Genomic DNA, 23424 nt, shown 5'->3' with positions numbered 1-23424 from the left:
CCAAGTGATCATTGGCAGGAGAATGCAGAGCTTCAGCGAGAAATGTGATGGTAAGAGGAAGGAAACAGAAGGATCCGCAGCCGAAGGGGCAGGCGGGCTTCCCAGAGACCGCAGGCACCGCAGAAAGGATTGTCTAAGAAGCAATTTCCCTGGCAGACCCGAAGAAAGGGGCTCCAGATCCTATGGGGGGAGGGGGAAGGGGAGCCTGGCTTGTATGTGTGAGGGCAGGAGAAACAGAGGGTGGGCAAGAAGCTGAAAGAATTCCTAACCTAAGAGATGGGTCTGTGTTCTGTGAAAGGGCGGGGAGTTGCTGGGACAGGGTGCAAAAAAGAGAAGTTTCAAAATAACTCGTGTGAAGTAAGGGGGAAGGAAGTGTCCAGGGCCAGACAGGAAAAAGGATTACAGAGCAGAACTGAAGAACCATTTGAGCTTCTGAATTTATTATGGCTAATTAATTAATTGATTGATTTAGTAAATATTTATTGAGTGCTTCCTATGGGCTAGGTAGTGTTGGTGCTGAGAATTCGTTGAGGAGTAATAAACGATTTGGACAAGCAAGCCGACAGAGGTCTTACAGATATGTATGAAATACACGGGTCTACTCAGGAGGAAGCAGAAAAGCGCCGGAAGGCAAAGGCCAGAAAAAAGTGTCAGGGAAAACTTGCCGAAGTGCCGAGGTCCAAGCTGAGTTCTGATTGGTTAGCAGAGTGAGCTAGACAACAACTGTTACTCCTGGGCAGATTTCCCGAGTCACGCAAACATTCGTACATAGCATTGCATGCCATGCCAGCCACCGCTGTGGCTGTTGGTATAAGTCAATTTTCTATTAAATTAACATGCTTGCTTCTCAAGTGACGGGCATTATTACTACAACAAGAAAAAAAAATGTAACGTGCTTGCTCTATGCACATGAATATGTGAGAGGTACTAAATATTTAATATTCAGGTGGTTGGCAAATAGAGAAATAGTATCTTTATAAAGATCCATCAAAAATAACACGGTTGTAAGGACTAGCAGCTATGAAGCCATTTCCTTTTTTTTTAATTTTGTAGGAGGTAATTTAGTTTCATGAGAGCAAAGAAGGGAAGGAACGGATGGAATACGACGTGTTCTTTCTGATTCCTTTGTTTATCACGAGCACAGTTTCACTCGCCTGCTTGGAAAGCCAATAGGCCAGCAAAGCCCTGGGCCACGGCCAGGGCCCAGGAACTGGCATCCACTCCAGCCCTTGGACACAAGTCAGACCAATTAAAGGTTGTGGAGACACTACAGGTTGCTTGAAAATATTAAGTAGGTCAAATCATCCTGTGAAAAATGGAGGCTGCCAACTTCTTTATTAGTAAGAAGAACATTTATTCAATTATTCATGTATTCAACATCTGTTTTTTGAGTCTTATTAAAATGAGTCAGAGGCCCTGTCCCCTGGGGACCTAAGGTCTAGAAGGGAGATAAACACACAAAGCAGAGCAGCAGTGCTGTGTGCCATCCAACACAAATTTCACAGTGACACAGCTTAAACAACCAACCTATCGATATTTTTTGACTCTCCCACTGGCAGCAAAATTCAGGCATGGTGAAAAAAATACTAGTATTTCTAGGCCAGCATTCAGCTGCTGAGCTGGCCCATGACACTAAATATGGTTTCATGTCCCAAAACCATGCTCCAAGAACTTGAAGTGTCATGCATCCTTTTTTAGATCGTGTCCGGGAAAATTAGTTAAAATCGAACTAGGATTAACGAAAGTCATGCGCTGATCTGGAGGCAGACAAAAATACCAAAGTGTGCCAAGAGGCAAGCAGAAATCAGGGATATCGCAAGGGCCCTGAGAGATGAGGGGCAGGCCAGTGCTACCCCACAGTGGCCTGAGCAGAGCATTGGCGATCAGGGGCATGAGTACAGGCAGCTTCTCCGTGAACAAGCTGAGCTGCAACAGAACAGTAGAACAGAAGAGGCACGAATGGTGGAGAGGATGATGAGTAGGAAAATAATGACCTCCACAGAGTCACAGGAAACGGGCAGGGCTGAAGCCTTCCGTCCTACAGGAAGATGCTATTGCCAAAGTCTAAAGGAAGCTTTACCTAAGACATGCAAGCTGAGGAGCCTAGTAGTAGAATAACGCTGTCGGGCATCCACGGCTTCATGGATGACCAGAAGAAAGGGAAAGGCACCGGCAGTCCTGCCTATTCCTACCTGGTCTAAATTGAGGGAAGCCATCATCACCACCACCAGGTAAGTACCCTGCATGAGCATTCCCAAAGCATTTCCAGTTCATCCCTCTGGTAGCACAGGCTTGCGATTGCCTGCTTACTTGTATGGCCCCTGCCTGGACTATAATCTCCTTGAACTTCATGGATACTACCTATTATTTCTTTATTTTCATTAGCCAGCACAGTACTTAGCATATAGGTATTATTAAGTGTTTACTAAATGAGACATTGATCAGATGACTTGTTGTTGGGTTATGTTGGTGTGTAGGATGTACGAGTGTTAGTAGCAGGGCCTTCAGGAAGACAGAGTGAGCCTGTGCCCAGCATCTAAATCACCTGCCTTTTCCTTTGAGGAATTCAGAGTTTCCTTTGTGGAGTTCACCACTTTTGAGTCCTGGAAGGAGGAACATCCCACCTAACATCAAAGATGGCCAATCTGCCAGCTGCTCTTTCTCAACCTCCCCTGCAGCTAGGGCATGGGCATGTCCCCTAAGTTCTAATGATCAGGCACACCCACTCTCTTGATTTTGAATAGCGAGCTTGTGATGCTCAAAGCAGGGAAAATCCACCAGACAGTTGCAGAACTGAGTGCTTGGGGCAGCAGTGGCCTGATGGCTACAGCAGAAGACAGTGCCCATGGTAACCGCATCGCAGTGGGAGCTGCCTCTGCTGGCACTCAGTGGCAGCAGCGTTGGTGTCCTCATCCCACCAATTCCGTGGCATGATTTTGAGAGTTAGTTCTGGTAGCATTAGCTCTGTTTCTCCAGCTCTCCTGGCAAGTCTGTGATCTACCCAATATCCTTTTTCAAAAAATTTCTTTTTTTCTTAAATCAACCAAAGTCAGTTTCTGTAACTTGCAACTTATAACCCTGACTGATATAGTACTAAATCGTGGGGGACCAGTTTAGAACTTTCAAATATCATCTGTAGGCAGCAGGGACCATTTGTGATTTTTAAGCGGGCAGTGACAATCACAGAAGTGCTCCAAGAACATCAAACTGTCAGTGACATGTAGTGAACAGGAGGAAGATGAATCTGGAAGAAGAGATTTTGCACCTATACAGGTGAGAAGTAATGCAATGATGAGGGACTGAGCTAGGAGATTTGTAACAGAAATAGGTCTATTTCTAATTTCTTCTCTGGTTTTCCATAGGGACTTTGGTCTAAAATGGGGGAAAATTATATTTCAGGGGAAAATGCATGCTTAGATCCCACCTTTCCAGGTTATCTGATTCTAGCCTTTCATAGTCTTTGAGCTATTTTATTGATACAACTCTGTAAACTGTAGACAACTGATAGCAATGCAAAACAATTCTCCTCTAGAGATGTGGAAATTGTGCCTAGCAGAGGTTCGATTTACTTTCCTTTTTTTTTTTTCTGTCTGTACCAGAAGGACAGTATCAATTGACTTTCTTTCCCACTGTGGAAGAGGACAGTTTTGCCTCCATTTACACATTTATTTCGGTATTTCTGATCTATAAATGTAACATTTAAAATTTTTTCCCTTGAACTGGTTGAAACATCTCACTAGTTTTCTCATTCATGAATTAAATGGAATTTTTAACTTGTGTTCATATTTATATCTGTATGAGACCTGATTTTTGAAAATTTTAAGTCTTCATTTCTTTCTTTGTAAAACAAAACTTTCTTCTGAAAACAAAAGCTCCAAAATGCACATAAATGACTGTTATTCCTGTTATCATACGTTGGTGTTTAGCACTAAAGGGAAGTTTCTGGTACCTAATATAATTTACCTTAAAAAGGCTATAGGGGAGAAAAATCTTTTCCTCTACCCTATGAGGTTCAGTATCAGGGGATTGCAAATTAAACTGATAAAAGACAGATTAAGAGGAGAAAAGGTTTATTTCATATGCACCCAGGGAAGAAGGGATCACAGAATAAAAGTGAAAACTCCAAAGTGGCAGTTAAACCTAGGGCTTAAATATCATTTTAACAAAGTTCAATAAAGCCCTGGAAAAAGGACTAGACGAAGGAAAAGGAGGGTAAGTCGTGGGAAGGTAACCAGGAAATCGTTGTTACTGACAGTTCAGTAGTTGTCCCCGAGGCCTAATCAGTGAAAACGAAGAATGATGACACGTGATGTAAGGAAGAGGAAAAGAGAAGTTTAGCAATTTGCCAGCAAATAAGGAGGTGGCAGTGTCTCCAACACCACTATCCTGTGTTTAAGTAGAAAAACGGAGCTTTTTTAAAGGAGGGTTTTTGGCAGTTGGACTCAGATCGACATGACCAGCGTCACATGATGTGGCTTCAGGCTATCTTTGTTTAACTATAATTGGTGGTTTCTGTGGACCTTGTCTCCAGTGATGTTGATCTCATGACCCTTGTCTGGGCAATTCTGTTGAGCCATCACCTGTGGTTTAAGATACTAGAAAACAAACAGCAAAGAACATTTTTCTGCTCTTTTTGTTTACTGGCCTCAGGAAGGAATGCAGGTTTTAATTCCCAAAAAAAAGTGGGAGGTTTTAAAGAGACAACTCGTGAAACATTTCATCACCCTTTTCCAGACCTTTACCTCTGTTACATGGCGATGGTTTGAATATGATTTGTCCCCTGTGGAACTCATGTCAAGGCTTGGTCCCCAGTGTGGTGGTGTTGGAAGGTGGTGCCTTTAAGAGGTGATTAGGCTGTGAAGATGAATTAATGTCTTTCTGGCAAGAATGGGCTAGTGCTCCAGGAACGCATTAGTTTGCATGGCAAGGGATTAGTTCCTGAGACAGCAGGTTGTTTTAAAGAAATCACCTCTTGCGTTTTGCCTTTTTTTCACACCTGCCCCATTCCCCTCCCATTTGTCTGCCATGTTTTGATGCAGGGGCCCTCACCAGAAGCTACCAGATGGGGCAACCCAATCTTGAACTTCCCGGCCTACAGAACCGTGAGCTAAATGAACCTCTTTCTTTATAAATTGCCCATTCTCAGGTATTCTGTTATGGCAACACATTGCAGACTTAGACAGAAATGTCTGGTAAATAGGCATTTATTTAATTTTAATAAGGTTTGTCATGTAGACTCAGTCATCTCACGTGATAAGAGTTGCCTATTGAGTCTTTCTTCTCTTCCTTGTGTGGAAAAGGAGGACACCTTTACAAATGGAAATGCCCTTTACAAATGTAGATTTCCTTTACAAAAGGGAAATTTATGCCCTGCTTTTGGGCAGAAGGAGAGCGCAGAGAGCTCCTCCTGTTTGCTGTTTCTTAATTGCTTTCTGCTCAAAATAATCCTTATATCAAAGTGACATATTTTGGGGTGGCATATTCTGATCCTCTTCAGCTGCCATAACAAGTACCACAGACTGGGTGACTTTCACAAAGCTGGCTCATTTATATGTAAAGTATTTGTCACCCAGCATCCTAAATGCATAAGAGATCCACATACAAGTGTATAAGGGATTAAAATCACTGCATATCCAACAGACTTCTAAGTCGATCTCAATCAGTGTGAATGGATGGATGGGTGATTATGTTATAGTGCCTGTCTTATGGCTGCATGCTAAATCCCTTCCAGTGGACTCGGAGGGAGTGACCCAATTAGAATTTCGTTATATGGAATATTGCTTAAAATAAGTGGACTGTCGGCAGAGGGTGAGAAATCTTTCGTTCCTATAGTCAGTGCATTGAAATAGGGTTGGGTTTGTGCCGCCATCGTAGAATGTGGCCAGCAGTGCAAGATATCCTTCTATGGGTTCGTGAATACTGACCTATTCTTTACACACATGTATCTTATAAGGACGCTCACATTCAGAAATGTGCTCACACAGTATGTCACAATATGTTTAACGAAAACATAGAAACAAGTCACATCTGCCACAAATGAAGAGTGTCATCAAAGCGTCAGCTGCAAGTTATTCGTGGGGTCCTGACGTGGCAGTGGGCTGAGAGAGCCACTTACGCGAGTGGTTCCTCGCTGCTAGATGCTGCTTATTCTTGTCTTCGGCACAAAGCTGCTCTCAAAGCAGGTGACAAAATGAATTCTATAAAGCCTCAAATATATGACCTTATCTCTGGTCTTCTGTAACTTCACAGGTTGTTGGTAAAAAGTAGTTTGCAAAGAGCATCCATAGGCTTGCATAATTTTCTTAAACCACCTGAGTAGGGGGTTCTCAGAAGGAACCAGGCCAGTCACAGAGCAAGGGCTCCAGCGCCAGACTGCCGAGGCGCGAATTATGGCTCGACCGTCTCCTAGCTGTTTGATCCTGAGACAGTGATTTCAATTTCCCCAGGTCTTTGTTACTTACCAGTAAATCCCAGAATCTTTATGAAGAGTGAATATGCAAAGGGCTTAGAATATTTCTAAGTCTGGTCCACAGAAATGCTATATAAGTATTTGCTGATAATATTAAGATCTATTAACATTTATTTGTCGAAAGAAGCATTCCTACAAACTACAATGGTTCTGACTACTTTTCATCCTATGGGAGAGAGGGAGCAGTCTTTGACACTGCCAACAGCTGGGCAAGACCCAGACGACCATTCATTTCTCTATTCTAGTATTTTCTCTCTCCCCTCCACATTTCCCACATTTCTGGGAGAGGTGCCCACTAATGAACACGATGTGTTTGCAGAGATCTGAGAGGGGTGGTACCTGGTCTGGAGCTCATTCTTCAAGGGTAATTCCCTGATTCTTCCTCAGTGGGAATGATCAGAATTTCTTTTGATATTTTTTTCTGTTAATTCCAGCAGATCTCATCCCAGATTGCAAGCATAAAAATATGTGGGTAGCATCTTCTTTTATCTCCCTTGCTAAATAGATGAGAAGTCTGAGAGAGGTCCTTACAGCTTTAGGCTTGTCTTCGAGAGTCAGTCCAAAAAGAGGTGGACAGACTTTCTTCTCCAGAAAAGGCTATCAAGTGTTTAGCGTTTCACCGATGGCTCCACTGCTGTGCTCTGTGGGGAAGGGGGCAACGCCCCACAGGATGCCAGCACCCTGAGCAACAGGAGCCAGGAGGCTCGGGAAGCATTCAGCTGGAGCATGAATGGGTCACATAACTTAGTAAAACTTGCATCACAGCCTTTGTTTAACATTCAAGTAAGATTAGAGGGATAAAAAGAGAGAGGGAGAGATACACACACACACACACACACACACACAGAGAGAAAGAGAGAGAGAGAAACTTAAGTAAGCTATGGTGAAGACAACCTAAAGGTCAAAATTGTAATATTAAATAAATCTTACAAGATTTTATAAACCCTAATTTATTGTCTATGTGCAACTGACATTTTAGCTCTTGGTTTAATACCAGACACTTCAAAGTATTCTTGTAGAAGAATGGTTGATAACCCTCTTACACAGTATAATTGGAATTCTGCATGTTAGAACATTTGGTTTCTGAAAGATTTTTGTAAATGTTAATAGCTGTCTTTTAAAATGGTGTAAGTGTGAAATGCTATGAAAAGCAAAGGTTTAAATGTCACTCTGTCTATAATTTTCATATTGTAAAAACTAAATAAGTTTTTAAAAATGGAAAACCTAAAAGCCTGCTGCAAGTTTGAAGATATCAGCTCATTCATTCTTCCTTTTTGAAATGGATATGACATTTAACCAAATGAGGCAAATTTAGAATTAAAGGTAATCTGTTTTTTCTAAAATTTAATGTTGAACGTTTAGCCTAAACTGAAAAGCAATTATATTTACAGAGTTCCCTACTTCTTCCCACATTGCATGAGATGATGGTTGAAGATCAAAGCACGCACCTGAAGAGCCACCCAGGCACACAGAGTCATTCCCATTGAGTTCTGGTTCTTGACTGCATTACCTCCATTACCCCTGCTTGGGAACCTGAATTCTGCATCATCTCTGGTACTTAGCAGCCTGTGTGTCAAGACCGAACATCCTACAAACAAAAAAATAAATAAGGTCTGAACATTTACTACTCAACTCCATTTTTGCCTAAGTACTATTTAATGCGCCAGTGTAGTTCTAAAGAGTGGTGTTGGCTATGTGGGTGCTACTAGAAACTTGTTACTTTTCATAACGTAGCAAAGGTTGCAGAGGAATAAATTAATAAAAATGTAAATGAGATGGCATTCAAGAATTTTCCTATAGTACATCACACTTGTTGACCACAGTGGGGTTTCAATATGTTTTGCTGATTGAAAGAAAAAGGAGCCCAGTTATGGCTCAAATGCCAGGAAGTGCAGGTAACTCATACCCTAACTTACCTCTCCTCCTGTGAGTGCGTTCTTGACATCTCAGCACCCTCTACCTTGTGCAGCAGACAAGGGGAAGTTGGTTGAGGACAGCTGGTTTAATACACAATGAGACTATTTTCACAGAATCATTTGTAGCTTTTATTGATGCTCCCTCAGCCTTTAACTCTGAAAAGAAACTGGTTTTAAGCTAAGCCAATATGAGAGGCGGAGTCAGGAGGTATAGTATTGGCCAAATCCAATATTTTCCATTGGGATAAATTAGGGATGTATGTAGTCTGATCCTTTTTCATCTTAACTTATACCTTAATAATATGATATTACTTTGATCCAGTAAACTCAATACTCTGCCTCTCCCTTCTCAATAAAGAAGGAAAAAGTAAGCATCCTTCTATATGAAAATGAGATTTTTTTAATATCCTGGGAGGGGTCTTAATAGATGATTAGCCCTGTTATTTAATTATGACATAAGAGCAGTGGTTTTCAAAATTTAGCAAGCATTAGAATCACCTGTAGGGCTTGTTAAAACACAGATTACTGGGACCTGTCCCCAGAGTTTCTGATTCAGTACATCTAGAAGAGGGCTGAGAATCTGCATGTCTAACAAGCCCCCAGATGGTACTGATGCTGCCTCTTCCACACTTCGAAAACGACTGAAATTATGTGATTTTTCTAGCACCAAAGCCAAAGATTAACTGGGTTGTAGCTAACAACCCTAAATAGCAAACTCACTAAGTCACCTAGGGGCATATTTTATATCCTGCTTCTCCTGGTGTACTAGAAAGACAAATTACACAAAACTAGACATTTTGGAGGTGGTTTATTAATATAAAGATCATCTCTAACGGCATAGGTTATGGACTGATAAACTGCTCGAAAGTTTTCCCAGTTGGCTGGGTGCGGTGGCTCACGTCTCTAATCCTAGCACCCTGGGAGGCCAAGGCAGGAGGATCACTTGAGCTCAGGAGTTCGAGACCAGCATGAGCAAGAGCAAGACCTCTGTCTCTACTGAAAATAGAAAAATTAGCTGGGCAGGGTGGCATACACCTGTAGTCTCAGCTACTCGGGAGGCCCAGGCAGGAGGATCACTTGAGCCCAGGAGTTTGAGGTTGCCGTGAGCTAGGCTGATGCCACTGCACTGTAGCTGGGGTGACAGAGGGAGATTCTGTCTCGAAAAAAAAAAGTTTCCAAGATAAATTATTGTGGACATTGGCCGGGCGCGGTGTCTCAGGCCTGTAATCCTAGCACCCTGGGAGGCCGAGGTGGGCGGATTGTTTGAGCTCAGGAGTTCGAGACCAGCCTGAGCAAGAGTGAGACCCCATCTCTACTAAAAATAAATATAAAGAAATTATCTGGACAGCTAAAAATATATAGAAAAAATTAGCCGGGCATGGTGGCGCATGCCTGTAGTCCCAGCTACTCGGGAGGCTGAGGCAGGAGGATCACTTGAGCCCAGGAGTGTGAGGTTGCTGTGAGCTAGGCTGACGCCACGGCACTCGCTCTAGCCCTGGCAACAGAGTGAGATTCTGTCTCAAAAAAATAAATAAATAAAAAATAAATTATTGTGGACATGCTCTATTTGGGGCTTTGACTAACCACTTATTTCTATTTTTTTTTTCCTGAAAAACCAAAGTAATAATAATAACTTCCATTTGTTAATTTCTTCCTACAGTGCTGCTGGCTGAGTCGCGTGGTTCCCAGCGATTTAACTCTTTCAACCCTCACTGTAATTGAGGAGGAAGATTTATCATTCTGACCCGACAGAACTGAGGACATGGCTGAGGGAGATTAAAAGCACATTTGGAAGCACTGCTTTAGATCTCCACGAGTCAACCTTGGAATAAAGCGGACTGTCAAAGAGCATCGTCATCGCTGACCGGTTTCTGTCATTCCTCCGTGCTCCGGCATCAGGCAATCAGCCACACTGAGAGACTCCTGAGAACAGCCCGGTAGCTCATTTGCTGCTTTCCTGTAAGGATGTTGTCAAGGACATTATTTACTTCTTTACAAAGTGTCTCCTTTGTGCTAGAGAAACTTAGTGCCAGGCAGAGTGGCGTTTCTCCTGAACGTGGGTTCGAGCCTACGGACGGTGTGCATGTCCAGGCTTCTCCTCCTTTATTAAGTATGTAAAACCTGCCTTTGCTTTATTTCTCTATCTTCCAACATCGACACGATAATATTTACTTTTTAAAACGTTCTCGACAATGAATATGACTAAGACAATTTGAGGAAACTGATAATAAACTTTGTGTCAATTTAGTCATCCTGTTTCCTGCAGGAAGGTACCACTGTTCCCACTAAAATGGAGAACAATAGAAGGAGGAAGGAATAACCATGACGAGAGAAATGAATGACTTAGGGCCTGTTCCCCTTTAATATTTCCTTTATTTACCTGTCATCTTCCCTCACAAATATGGTGTATGTCTGGGTAGTTCCCTGACTATTTTGTTAACAAATAATAAACTTTGACTTTTGGATGAGGTGGTAGAAGGAAAAGGCTCTGCTTGATTCTGCACAGGGCTGTACACCACAGAGTGAGGAAAACATAAAACCCAAATGTGTGTAGTCAACATGTTTTTCTAAACTATCTAAGTCTTATCTAGACTCTTCATAAAATATGTGAGAGCAGCGCGCTATTTGGCTTTGCTTACCTTAGACCAAAGCCAACAAAGAAAAGGAGACTTTTCCCACAATTTACTTATAAATTATAAGGGAAAAACAGCATCTTAAGAGTGCAGAACCTTGGCGGCACCACCTTACCCAGCTTAGCTTTCCCGCCAATGGCAGGCCTGGACACCACGCACCTGCCTGTGTGACAATGTGACGGCACAACACCACCTACCTTGTATTCCTGAAAAGAAAAAGTACATCCTAAACCTAATGACACATGAGATAAAGCCAAACCGAGGGACAGTCTACAAAATCAACGGCCGATGCCCTTCAAAACAATGTCGTAAAAGACAAAGAAAAGTTAAGGAAACATTCCAGATTAAAGGAGACTGAAGGACCGTAAAAATTAAATATAATACAGGGCCCCAGATTAGACTCTGAACCAGGGAAATAATGTCTATAAAGGACATCATTGGGCCCATTGGCAAAATTTGAATGAAGGTCTGTAGATCAGATAATAGGTTATATTAATGTTCAGCTTCCTCATTTTGATCGTTGTGCCATTGTTATGAGAGCAAATATTCATGTTCTTTGGAAATTCACACTAAACTATTTAGGGGTAGAGAGAAACTGTGTGTACAACCTACTATCAAATGGTTCAGAAAAATATGATCATGTAATCATTTTAGATAGATGTAGATATGTTTACCCCCTGGTCATAGTGCAGCAGAGTAAATATTCGTGGGATGGATGGATGGATGGGTAGACATAATATAATATTAAAGCCAATGAGGCAAAAATGTTACAAAGTAGTGAATGTGGATGAAGAGTACACAGTGATTCTCTGTACTATTATTGCAATTTTCTGTATGTTTGAAATGATCACAAAATTTAGAGTTTTTTTTTTAAAAAAAGAGGAATAGCCATGGAGTACTCTTCCTAAGCAGTTGGGATGAAGTGTTGTTTGTGATGTGGCAAGGCAAATAACTGCAAAATAAGGTCATTCACATAACAAGCATAGTCATCTTTAAAGCATGATGCCTAGTGAAAACCACTTCCTTTCATGCACAGACTTGGCTAAATCCTTTAAAAAATGTTTTTGAAGCACTGGAGTTTATTATTCACGCCACAAAGTTCTCATGTGGTAGTAATGATACGCACACCATCTTTAAAACACGCTTAGACCTCAAAAAGCCCTTCCCCCATCCTCGAGAAAACATCAGGACATACCAAAGCATAGGAGTTACCAGCTGGAGTCATATATTCTGTTTTCTGTGACAAGGGTAGTGCCATTATAATCCAATAGGCCCATGTGAATGTGCGGCGAACGTTAGCTTCGATTTTTATTGTGGAGCGTGACAAAAAAGAACATTTGTTCCTTTTCATTTCTGAATGTTTTAGTGGTGACATTTCTCAGTCTGTGGGTTTGGGGTGTGTGTGTGTGTGTGTGTGTTTACTGTGTTTACTGCTTCTTTTCCCTCGGAGAGATCATCTAGTGACCTTGAAATCTGAACTGGCATTTTGCTGGCAGGAAGGGAAGCTCTCTCTTCTCATTTGCAAAATGAATAACAATTTGATCATCCTTAAACTTCTAAAAGGTTAATTATGCTCTCCCCATGAGTACCGAATAAAAACCTGTTTTATCTCTGCCCAAATGAAACCCACAGGGCTCACCCTCCCTCCAGCTCTGCCAGGAGACCAGTCCTTCCAGCTGTCAATTAACCACTATCAACTTCTAGATCTGTGTGAGCCACAGTAGATTTTCTCATCCAAAAACTATGACAGCCCTTATTTGCTAGGGCTCTGTGGTGACTTTAAAAATTTCTTAGCAGGAAAGTGTTATCTGGCTTCGGGTGTGATAGAAAGAAAAGGAAAGCAAGAGGAATGAGTAGAGAGAGAAAAAGAGAAAGATAAAAAGGTGTTGGATCGCTGAAACTTCATTTCACTTCAAAGATTTGCACATCGAAACAGGAATAAAACAAGACAAAAATGTAAGGGCAAAGATAATAAAGATATCCACTATAAAAATTAAAAGCATATTTAAAGTATTTAAACTCTGCTGAAGCCAGAAGCATTAGATCCTTGCTGATCTGCCGGTTCTCAAAGAAGGTACCTGTCTGCACGCTCGACCATAATCGCACCTGTGTGTCAACACTCATGCTAGGGGCAGTCCACAAACCTTATCTGGGAAAGGTTCAACATCCATCCGTCCCGTTTAAAATTTCTAAGCTGCTACTATTTCTTGGCCATAAACAGTCTCTTCAGTTATAAGCCAGAAATCATATCTTAAAAAGCAAGTCTAAGAGTTACATTTCATTTTTATCACAAGAAAACCTCATCTTTCAAGGGACAGTAATGGCAGAGACTGTCTGCTAATGCTGAAGGGGTGGTGATCAGGAAATCCTGCTTCTGCTCGTGTCCTCACTCACGGCTCCTTGTTTTAGGAAGTCGTACAACTTCACATACACCAACCAATGATTATTATATGTGAAAACAAAAACAGAAAAAAAGACGGAACAAGCAACATATTTTTTTCAAAAGGAAACATGTTACCATACACACCAGCTCAGATAATTTTACAGTAATATAAATCTCAAGACACCATACGGAGCCTGATCCTTTGTTAGAGATGGGGTCTTGCAATATGACCCAGGCTGGTCTCAAACTCCTGGCCTCAAGCGATCCTCCCACTTTAGCCTCTCAAATAGCAGGGACCACAGGCACAAGCCACTGTGCCTGGTTAATTTTTGAAGCTGATCTTTTGACTAGACTGAAGTGTGTTATTGTACGTGTATTGAAAAAGGCCTCCGTGCAACCGTGCCCCGTGTTCACCGTGCAGCAGAGGAAATCCCAGCGGGGACGGAAGAGCAGGTCTCTCATTTCCACAGCAACATTTCTGTAGGAAGATCCAGTGGAGACTACAACTTTCCAATGATTTCGTGAAAAATGAGATTGTTTTCACCAAGAAGCACTAGCGCGAAGTTCGTAGTTTTTGTTGTTCTTCTTCCTGGATTTGTGTGTGTGTGTATGTGTGTTCAAATATACACCACATAAAAATTACCACTTTGCCATTTTCAAGTGTGTATTAAGCACATTGCAGGTGGCGTGAAGCACATTCGCAACCTTGCACAGCCGTCGCTGCCGTCCACCTCCAGAACTTTTTCATCATTTCAAACATAAACTCTGTCTCCATTAAACAACAACTCCCCTCACCCTTCTCCAACCCCTAGTAACCTCTATTCTACTTTCTGTGTCTGTGAATTTGCCATTCAAGGTGAAATCATACAATATTTTTTCTTTTGTCCGTGGCTTATTTCACTTAGCATAATGTATTCAAGATTCGTCCATGTTGTAGGATGTATCAGAATCACTTTTTTTTTTTTTTTTGAGACAGGGTTTTCCTCTGTCTCCCAGGCTAGAGTGCCGTGGCGTCATCCTGGCTCACTGCAACCTCAGACTCCTGGGCTCTAAGCGATCCTCCTGCCTCAGCCTCCCGAGTAGCTGGGACTATAGGTACATGCCACCAAGCCCAGCTATTAATAATTTTTAATTTTTTGTAGAGACAGGGTCTCTCTCTAGCTCAGACTGGTCTCGAACTCTTGGCCTTGGGCAATCCTCCTGCCTCAGCCTCCAAAATTGCTAGGATTACAGGCGCAAGCCACGACACCCAGCCTAGAATCACATTTATTTTTTAAGGCTGAATGATATTCCATTGCATTAATATGTACCTACCACATTTTGTGTATCCATTCATCTGTTGATGGGCATTTGGGTTGCTTCTATCTTTTGGTGGTTATGAATAATGCTGCTATGAACATTGATGTGCAAGTATATGATTAAGCCCCTATGTTCAATTCTTTTGGGTATACACCTAGAAGTAGAGCTATAAAGTACATACTATAGTTTTTATGTGCAATGATTGTGTTAGCCAGGCCAATGCTTGTGTATTGTTATATGAGAGGTAGAAAATAGAATGGAAATTTTACTTAGCAAATATTGGATGTTATCATGCTTGTATTTCATTCCAGGATCATTTTTGTTGTTGCTGTTCAATTATTTGAATAATTGTAGTGAAGATCTTGAAACTTTAGAAAATGGGGAAAGAAATTGAATCCTTTAGATTCAGGTTAGCCTCTTTAGAATTTTCTTCTAGCAAAAACATAGAGTTTGGTCTGTCTTAGTCCATTCTGTGTTTCTATACCAGAATACCTGAGGCTGGGTAATTTATAAAGAAAAGAGGTGGGGTTTTTTGGTGTTGCTTGTTTGTTTGTTTGTTTTTTGTGGTTGCCAGGTATTGTTTAATGGGAAAAAAAGAGGTTTATTTAGCTCACTGTTCTGCAGGTTGAGAAGTTCAAGATGGGGCGGCCACATCTGCTGCCTTCTGGTGAGCACCTCATGTTGCATCAAAGCGCAGCAAGAAAATAGAAGAGGAACTGGGCACTTACAAAAAGGCCAAACACCAGAGGCAGCTTTGTAGCAGCTTGCTCTCACCGTGCGAATCCAGTCCCTCAAGCCTGAGAGAAAGGCACTGAGACCTCTTAATGACCTAATCGCCTTTTAAAGAAACCACTTCCTAGCACCAGCACATCGGAGACCAAGCCTCAACGTGGGTTTTGGTGAGAAAAACGATATTCAAACCACAACAAGGTCCCCCAAACTAACGCACCAACATGGGTAACGATTAGCTTCCTTTCAGTGGTGGACAGAGCAAGAACTTCACGTTTCTTAAGAGTGGTTACCATTTGGCAGGGAACATGACAAAGGTCCCCTCTGCAGCCTCCTGCATGCCACATTTTCTACTGCCCATCCCCAGTATCGTTCAGCAAACTGTCCCTCTAATCTTCCTTCTTTCCTCCCTACAACCCATTGTGTCCCTTATGAACCAGATAATCCCGCTATTCTGCTCCCAGCTAATGCTAATTTTTCTAGAGACAGGCACATAATCCAAGAAGGGTCAGTCTACAGACTGGCTGGGTGACCACTGGCCTATGATCCAGGTTGTGGATTGCAAACATGGACAGAACTAGTTGGGCTCCCATCTCAGGAAATAAGAATCAGGGAATAGAGAAGGAATCATGGAGCTACTAATGCAGAGGGCAAAGACCGTACTAAGAATGCTATGAAACAGTCAAGTGTGGAGGGGATATTGTAAGCCAAAGTCACATGCAAGCCGAAGTTTCAAGGGAAAAGAGAAAGTCAGATGTGAAAGAGAAAAGAACGGATCGCATGCACAGAGGGGAGACACATCACATGAGATCACACGGCCCATGAGGAGGAGGGCAGAGCTGCAGGCAAGAGCTGACTTTGTTTGTAAGACTTGCCTTTCTAAGGTCTCTCCACGTGTTTCTCTACCATTGTGCCCTTATGCTGAGCTACCTGGAGCAGGTCTTTGTTTCTCAGTTTAACAAGCCTGACTGAAACTCTCTCTTCTGTTGCTTCTTCTTCCATATCTACCTTCTTCCGATGTCTCTTATTAACATTATCCTTCTGGGTCCACTTCTTTCTCTCTTCTTCTTTTCCTCCATTCCGCCCTCTGCCTATGCCTCTCAGACATACTGCTAGGGCCCATCCTGGGAGAAGACTCTAAAAAATTGAAGAAAAATAATGCAGTGGTTTGAATTTTTTTTAAATAGCAGTTTTACTGAGATATAGTTCCTATACCATGTATTTTAAAGTGTACAATTCAGGGGTTTTTGGTATATTCACAGGGTTATATGGTCATCACAACTGTTAAATTTTAGAACATTTTCATCATCCCAAAAAGAAATCCCGTACACACTGAAAGTCATCCCCCATATAGCACAGTGGCTCACACCTGTAATCCCAGCACTTTCGGAGGCCGAGGCAGGAGGATCACTTGAGGCCAGGAGTTCTGAGATCAGCCTGGACAACATAGTGAGACTCTGTCTCCAAAAAAAATTCTAAAAATCAGTTGGGTGTGGTGGCATGCACCATAGTCCCAGCTATTCAGAAGGCTGAGGCAGGAGGATCCCTTGAGCCCCAGAATTCTAAGCTGCAGTGAGCTATGAGTGTGCTACTGCACTCCAGCCTGGGTGACAGAGTGAGACCCTCTCATTAAAAAAAAGTTTTTAAAGTCATTCTCCATTTCCTCCTGCGCCTAGTCCCTGATAACTACTAATCTACTTTCTGTCTTTATAAAGTTGTCTATTCTGCACATTTCATATAAATACAATATGTACAAAATACGACAAATGCAATATGTGACTAACTTCTTTCACTGAGCATAATGTTTTCAAGTTCATCCATGTTGCTGCATGAGTGCTTTATTCCATCTTATTGTTGAATAATATTCCACTGTATGGATACGCCATTTTGCTATCCATTCATCAGTTGATAGGCATTTGGGTCGTTTCCAAGTTTGATCTATTGGGAATAATCCTGCTATGAACATTTATACACAAGCTTTTGTGCGGGCGTGTTTTCAATGCTCTTGGGCATATACGCAGGAAGGGAATTCGTGGGTCACGTGGTAGAATGCAATATGTTTCATTGTCTTTTTGCTCCCTTTTCCTTTCTGTAGGACTTCTGCAGGCTTCGCTGCTGTCACGCTGTTTTCTTTGTGTGTTGCTACTTTCAGTACAACTTTCCATTTTTCATTTCTTTCCCCTTTTGCTTTTACTCAACTATTTGAGTTCATTTTAAAAAGAAAAAAAACTCATTCTTCAATCACTTCCCCTAATGGCTTTTACTCCCTTCCCTCTCTCTGTCTCTGATAATGCTTGAGGAAAGCCTGCTTCACCTAGAGGAAAATAAGGTTCGTGTGGGATATAATCCCATGAAGTCGTTCTACAGAGCAGGAACTTCAGAAACAGAAGGACATATTCGAGGGTGCATAGACAGAAGATTATAACAGCCCATATTTAAATGACCATTGTGGTCATCTTTTTATTTCTGTATTTGCCAGATCTGACCAAAAAATGTGATGTTGACCTGCAGTCTCTTCCATCCATCCATCCACCCAAACAAACTGCAAATGCAGTGTGACTCCCAGGTAATTGCTGCAGCCACCGCTGCAGGGTATGTCACCATCAGCAGCGCTAACCCTTTGCCTCGGGCACCATATGGACAGTGACAGACGAATCGCCCTGATGAGATGAAGGGCTGTAAGTGGATTGAGGGAGGCTTTTACTTGTCCCAGCCCCGCTGCTTCCCAGGCGGACGTGCCCCCATCCCATTCCCACTGTAAACTCAAGTCTGAAGCCCAGAAGCACCAATTTTGCTCAGGGAGATAATTCAGTATTTTCCAAGTTTTTGACAGCTGACCAATTAAAAACCAGATGACACCGTTAACAAGGTCTAAATAAGCCAGGATTTAGAGCAATAGAAGGCACCGAAGCTCCCACCCTCCTGCCTGCTCAGTGTGAGTGTGAGAGAAATTCAGAGATAATTACAGGGATGAGGATGACGCTGATGACCTTAGGGACACTTGGGCAGGAGTCATTCATTAACCGGAAGGTAGCAAATTCTGTTTCTTAAATATGTCTCCAGTGAGCCTCCTACTTACTCCACTTCAGTATTTTTTGTCTTCAAACTTCTGAAATTTTATCCAATTCCAGTTAGTGATTTGAATCCTGCCCATATCCCTGAAGTCTTCACCACTGTCTTCACCGTCATGATCACCACTGAACGTTGCCCACGCTCAAACTGAGCACGGCCCGATACTAGATGGAGGACCATGCCTGGTCTGCCACATAACTTAAAAAGCATAGTTTCATCAATTTTTAGTGGAACCGCGTAGTTTATACCGTCGCAAATCTACCATTACTAAGACATTTGTTAACGAGCCCTTTGTTAAGCCTTTCCCTCTGTGAAGGGGGAAGCTGGGATATGTTTCAGAAGGGAAAGCCTCACAAATGCATATTCCCAAAATTCATTAAAGTTACCGTTTTGTAAAAGCCACTGGAGACTTTTAAGGACTAAGTGACATAAAGAAGCCTGAGCTCAAAATTGATTGACATTGCTCTTAACTTACAATTCTGCTAAATATTCATTGTGTCAGGCAATAGGACCTTCGTGGACACAGCAGATGTGACTCATAATAGGTTTTGTGGTTTTTTTTCCTTTTTGTGCTCTTTATTAGCCAATATACCAAACCTAGCGCCAGCATCAATCCGGGATTTTTGATCTGTGAGTGCATCCTTCTTTCTGTGTGCTCAGACTTCAGGGAAACAGGTCTGAAACAATCAGTGCTGGGGTTTCTGGACTTTAGAACAGAGATGCGCAACTGTAGTCCTGGCTTCTCAGGAAGCTGAGGCAGGAGGATCGCTTGAGCCCACGAGTCCAAGGCAGCAGGGCACTATGATTACGCCTGTGAACAGCTCCCACACTCCAGCCTGGGTGACACAGGGAGACCGGGTGCTATAAACAAATCAATAAATAAGTGCATGTTAGAGAAGTTTCACATAGTACAGCGTGCTGCAAACTGTCACCATATATATACGTCACTTACGGTAACCTTGTTGATCTCAGTAGAGGTGGTGGGAGTGATGTCACCAACACTGTGTCTTGAACCACCCTCAGGAAAACATGGCTGATGGGACAGGGATGGTGGTAGTAGCGCAGAGACCCGGAAGGTGCACCGCCAGGTGAGACCAGTCGAGAAGCAGTCGCAGGGTCCCCAGTTTCATTTCTCACATTTTATAGCTAGCCCACGTAGATTTATAAGAGAAGCGTGAGACATTTGGAGGCGATGAGGGGAAGTGGCGCTGTGAGCATAGCATTTCCTTTCGTTCTTATCAGGTAAGAAATCACCAGAGATGAAAGCTTTCCTAGGCCCAGTGTTAATAGTGAAATGACCTGGACAACAGGAACAGTTAAGGGCTGCGCCATCCATTTCCTACTCCAAATAACCCTTCCATTAACACTTCCGCTCTCCTCCCCGAGAGCTTGCGGTGTTGGAATTAGGAAGGCCCAGGGGCTACACTATTCCAGAACACTGGGACAGACCGTGTCTAAATGATGCCAGAGACTGCGAGTGTCCGTCAGGTACTGGCATTTTTAACAAATATCTAGAAAGGTATCAAAATTACTTCTGATTTATTTTAAACTGTCATCTGAATTTGGGGCTGATGCAAGCATGACATTGACCAGGACCCGCTGGGGTCCTCTGTCGGGGGTGGTGTAGTCAGAAAGCACTACGGGAGACTCAACTTCTCCTTTTCTCAATCCAGTGGTTTTCTGACCTCTGGATTCCTTCCCTTAATCCTCAGACACAACCTCCACATGACAATAGTCGACTGTTTCCTGCCATTCACAAATATTTATTGAATACTTCGTATGTGCCAGGTATTGGCTAGGTGCTCGGAATAAAATGATTAAAAAAACAAACATGATCCTTGTCCTTATGTTGTTAATATTTACTTGCAGGGGAAGAGTAAGACACCAACCAAGGGCCACTCAAAAAATATGCTTATAAATAGGAATCACGGCCGGGCGTGGTGGCTCACGCCTGTAATCCTAGCATTCTGGGAGGCCGAGGCGGGAGGATCGTTTGAGCTCAGGAGTTCGAAACCAGCCTGAGCAAGAGCAAGACCCCGTCTCTACTAAAAATAGAAAGAAATTAGCTGGACAACTAAAAATATATAGAAAAAATTAGCCGGGCATGGTGGCGCATGTCTGTAGTCCCAGCTACCAGGAGGCTGAGGCAGGAGGATCACTTGAGCCCAGGAGTTTGAGGTTGCTGTGAGCTAGGCTGATGCCATGACACTCTAGCCTGGGCAACAGAGTGAGACTCTGTCTCAAAAAAAAAAAAAAAAGTAAGAAATAAATAGGAATCACTATTGTGGGAAAACAAAACAGGCGTTATGAATGAGTGCTTGGGAGGAATATGCTTGGTCAGGAGAACTGCACGCTGATTACCTCTTGTCACCTTTTCTGTTAGCAGTGTCACCCAGGGCCTCTTGTCAGGACCATGCAACAGCCTCCTAAGTAGACTTCCTGTTGATACCCTTTTCCCCACTTGCTCATCTCCATGCAGCTGGCAGAGGGAGCCTCCTAAAATGTAAGGCAGGTAATTTCCCTTTCCTCCTCTGGTGTAAAGACCAAAGTCCTTTCGTGGCCTCCAAGGGCCTAGAAGATCCAGCCCCTGCTCTCTTTCTGCCCACAGCACCAGCCGCTGTGTCTCAGGCACACTGGCCTCCTGGCTGTTCTTCAGAAGACCAAGGCTGACCCTTCATCAGGACCTTCCAATCTGTGGTCCCTCCTTCCAGGAAGCTCTTTCCACAGATGTCTGCAGAGTGCACCCCCTCTCTTAATACCGTCTCTACCGAAATGGCACTTTGCCAGGGCCACCCTTCCTGCCAGCCTGTAACAACAAGCAACGCCCCGCCAGCATTCTCATGCCCCCACTCTGCTTTCGTCTTCTCTGTAACGTATATTGTTTCCTACTGTACTAAATATTGTGCTTGATTTATTTATTGTCCGTCTTTCCCCACTAATGTGCAAACTCATGAAAACAGGGAGCAAACTGGGCTAACACCATGAGGAAAAGCCAAGCAGAGCCACATGCAGGAAATCCTGAGGCAGGAGAGAGCTTGCTGTGCTGAGCAGCCGACAGCACGGTGGCTTTGTGACTGGTCCGGAACCGCAAGTGCCCCGACCTCTGAAAACCGAACAAGAGCTTGAACAAAAAAATGAAAATACCACTAGGAAAAAGAGTCCCCTCTGTGCAAAAAAAAGAAAAAAAAAGTCCAGATAGACAAAGGAAGCGGAGGGAATGAGAAGAGAGAAGAAGTCAGCTACCACTGCTCAGAAAGGCACAAAAAAGTCATGCTTTAAGAAACACACTTTCATTAAATTTTACGATCATTGTTTGTTCTTCATTTTCCTGATCAAACGGAAAACATCTGCCTTTAGAAAGCTCAGTTAGACAAAGTTGGTTAGGTGACAAATAAAGCTGTTTTAGCATGAATCAGCAGTCTACACTCTCAACACCTCTTACCTAGTCTTTGCTATGGTCAGGTACTTGTTTAGCTTAAAATGTCATTGTTTATGATAAAAGTTAAAAAAAAAAAAACGTGTCACAAACAAATTATAATCCTTTTATTTAACAATTATTTTCTGGGTGCACTGAACAAATATGGAGTATCTATTAATACTAAACGCCAGGCCCCGGGTTAGAGTGCTGGGGACACATGCACCTTGCCTTCAAGGGACATCCTGGTCTACTAGGCATGTCAGGTAAGACAGCAAAGATGACAGAACTGGTGACAAGGACCGTGACAGGTAAACTGACCTGGTTAACCTGACATGGAAGAAAAATCAGACCGAGGGGAACCAGGAATACTTTCAGACCTGAGAAGTAGGAGCAAGCAGCACCGAGGTGAAGACTGGGGGAAGACTCTTCCGGGTGGAGAGAGTCAAGAAGCAAAGCCCTGGAGACACCGGAGAGCAAGAAGTCCCAGAGGAACAGTCCTTTAATTAGGTGCATCAAGGACAGGCCCTTAATGAATTGCAATTTTAAAAATCAGTTACAACGAGAAATCACACACAAAAAGCGCGCATTTATCTCAAACTTTTTAACACCCGTTTGCCATTTTTTTACATATATAGGACCTCCACATGGGCTTTCTCACATAAATCACACTCAATATGCATCACCAATTTTTTCTATAGGAGAAACTTAAACACATTTATGAAACACTCTGAATGCAAAAGACTTCTAGATTTCTAGGATCTCCTCACCGCAATCATCATAGTTGTCTCCACCAAAGCCAATCAAATGCATTTCCTTTGTAGCAACTCCGTGGTGTCAAGTATTAATATTTCCAGCACTTTGAACTTATTTTTCATTGAAATAACAAGTTTCTTTCAATCTCATATTTTATTGGTTCAAATAAATTTTAATTAAATATAATAATTACAATGGCAATCACAACTTGCATAAGCAGGTTCGGGAACAAACGTAACCAGTTTCATGGAGCATACAACTTAGCTGGTGGGAGAAGAAGGGTGTAGGCTGTGGAGTAACTAGCGTTCAGCTTGTCACATGTCCTCTGTGGCTTCTCCTTGACATTTAGCACCTAAGTACCAGGTACACACTAACACTCTTATCAAGAGGATGCAACTAGCTAGCATCCTCTCTTACATCTCAGTCAACTCACCACATTTTACATCTATTATGTGCAAAAGATTACAATAGATTCATCAAGAGGGGTTAAAAATAAAGGGGGCAAAAAAACATTATTGACCTTAAAAGGTCTCTGGTGTTATTGTTCAAAATCTGCACTATCATAGTTATTATCTAACATCCATTGATTGTGTCCTTTGTGCTAGGCATTATGCAAAATACTCTGCATACATTATCTCAATGAATCTTCACAACATTTCTTTGAGGTGGATACAAATATTACCAACCCTGTTTTACAGATGAGTTAACTGAGGCTGAGGGAGTCACTTAACAACCGGCAAAGCCATGCTTTG

Source organism: Propithecus coquereli, unplaced genomic scaffold (genome assembly GCF_000956105.1).
Source record: "Propithecus coquereli isolate 6110/MARCELLA unplaced genomic scaffold, Pcoq_1.0 Scaffold88, whole genome shotgun sequence".
Taxonomy (NCBI): domain Eukaryota; kingdom Metazoa; phylum Chordata; class Mammalia; order Primates; family Indriidae; genus Propithecus; species Propithecus coquereli.
This window is presented reverse-complemented; position numbering follows the sequence as displayed.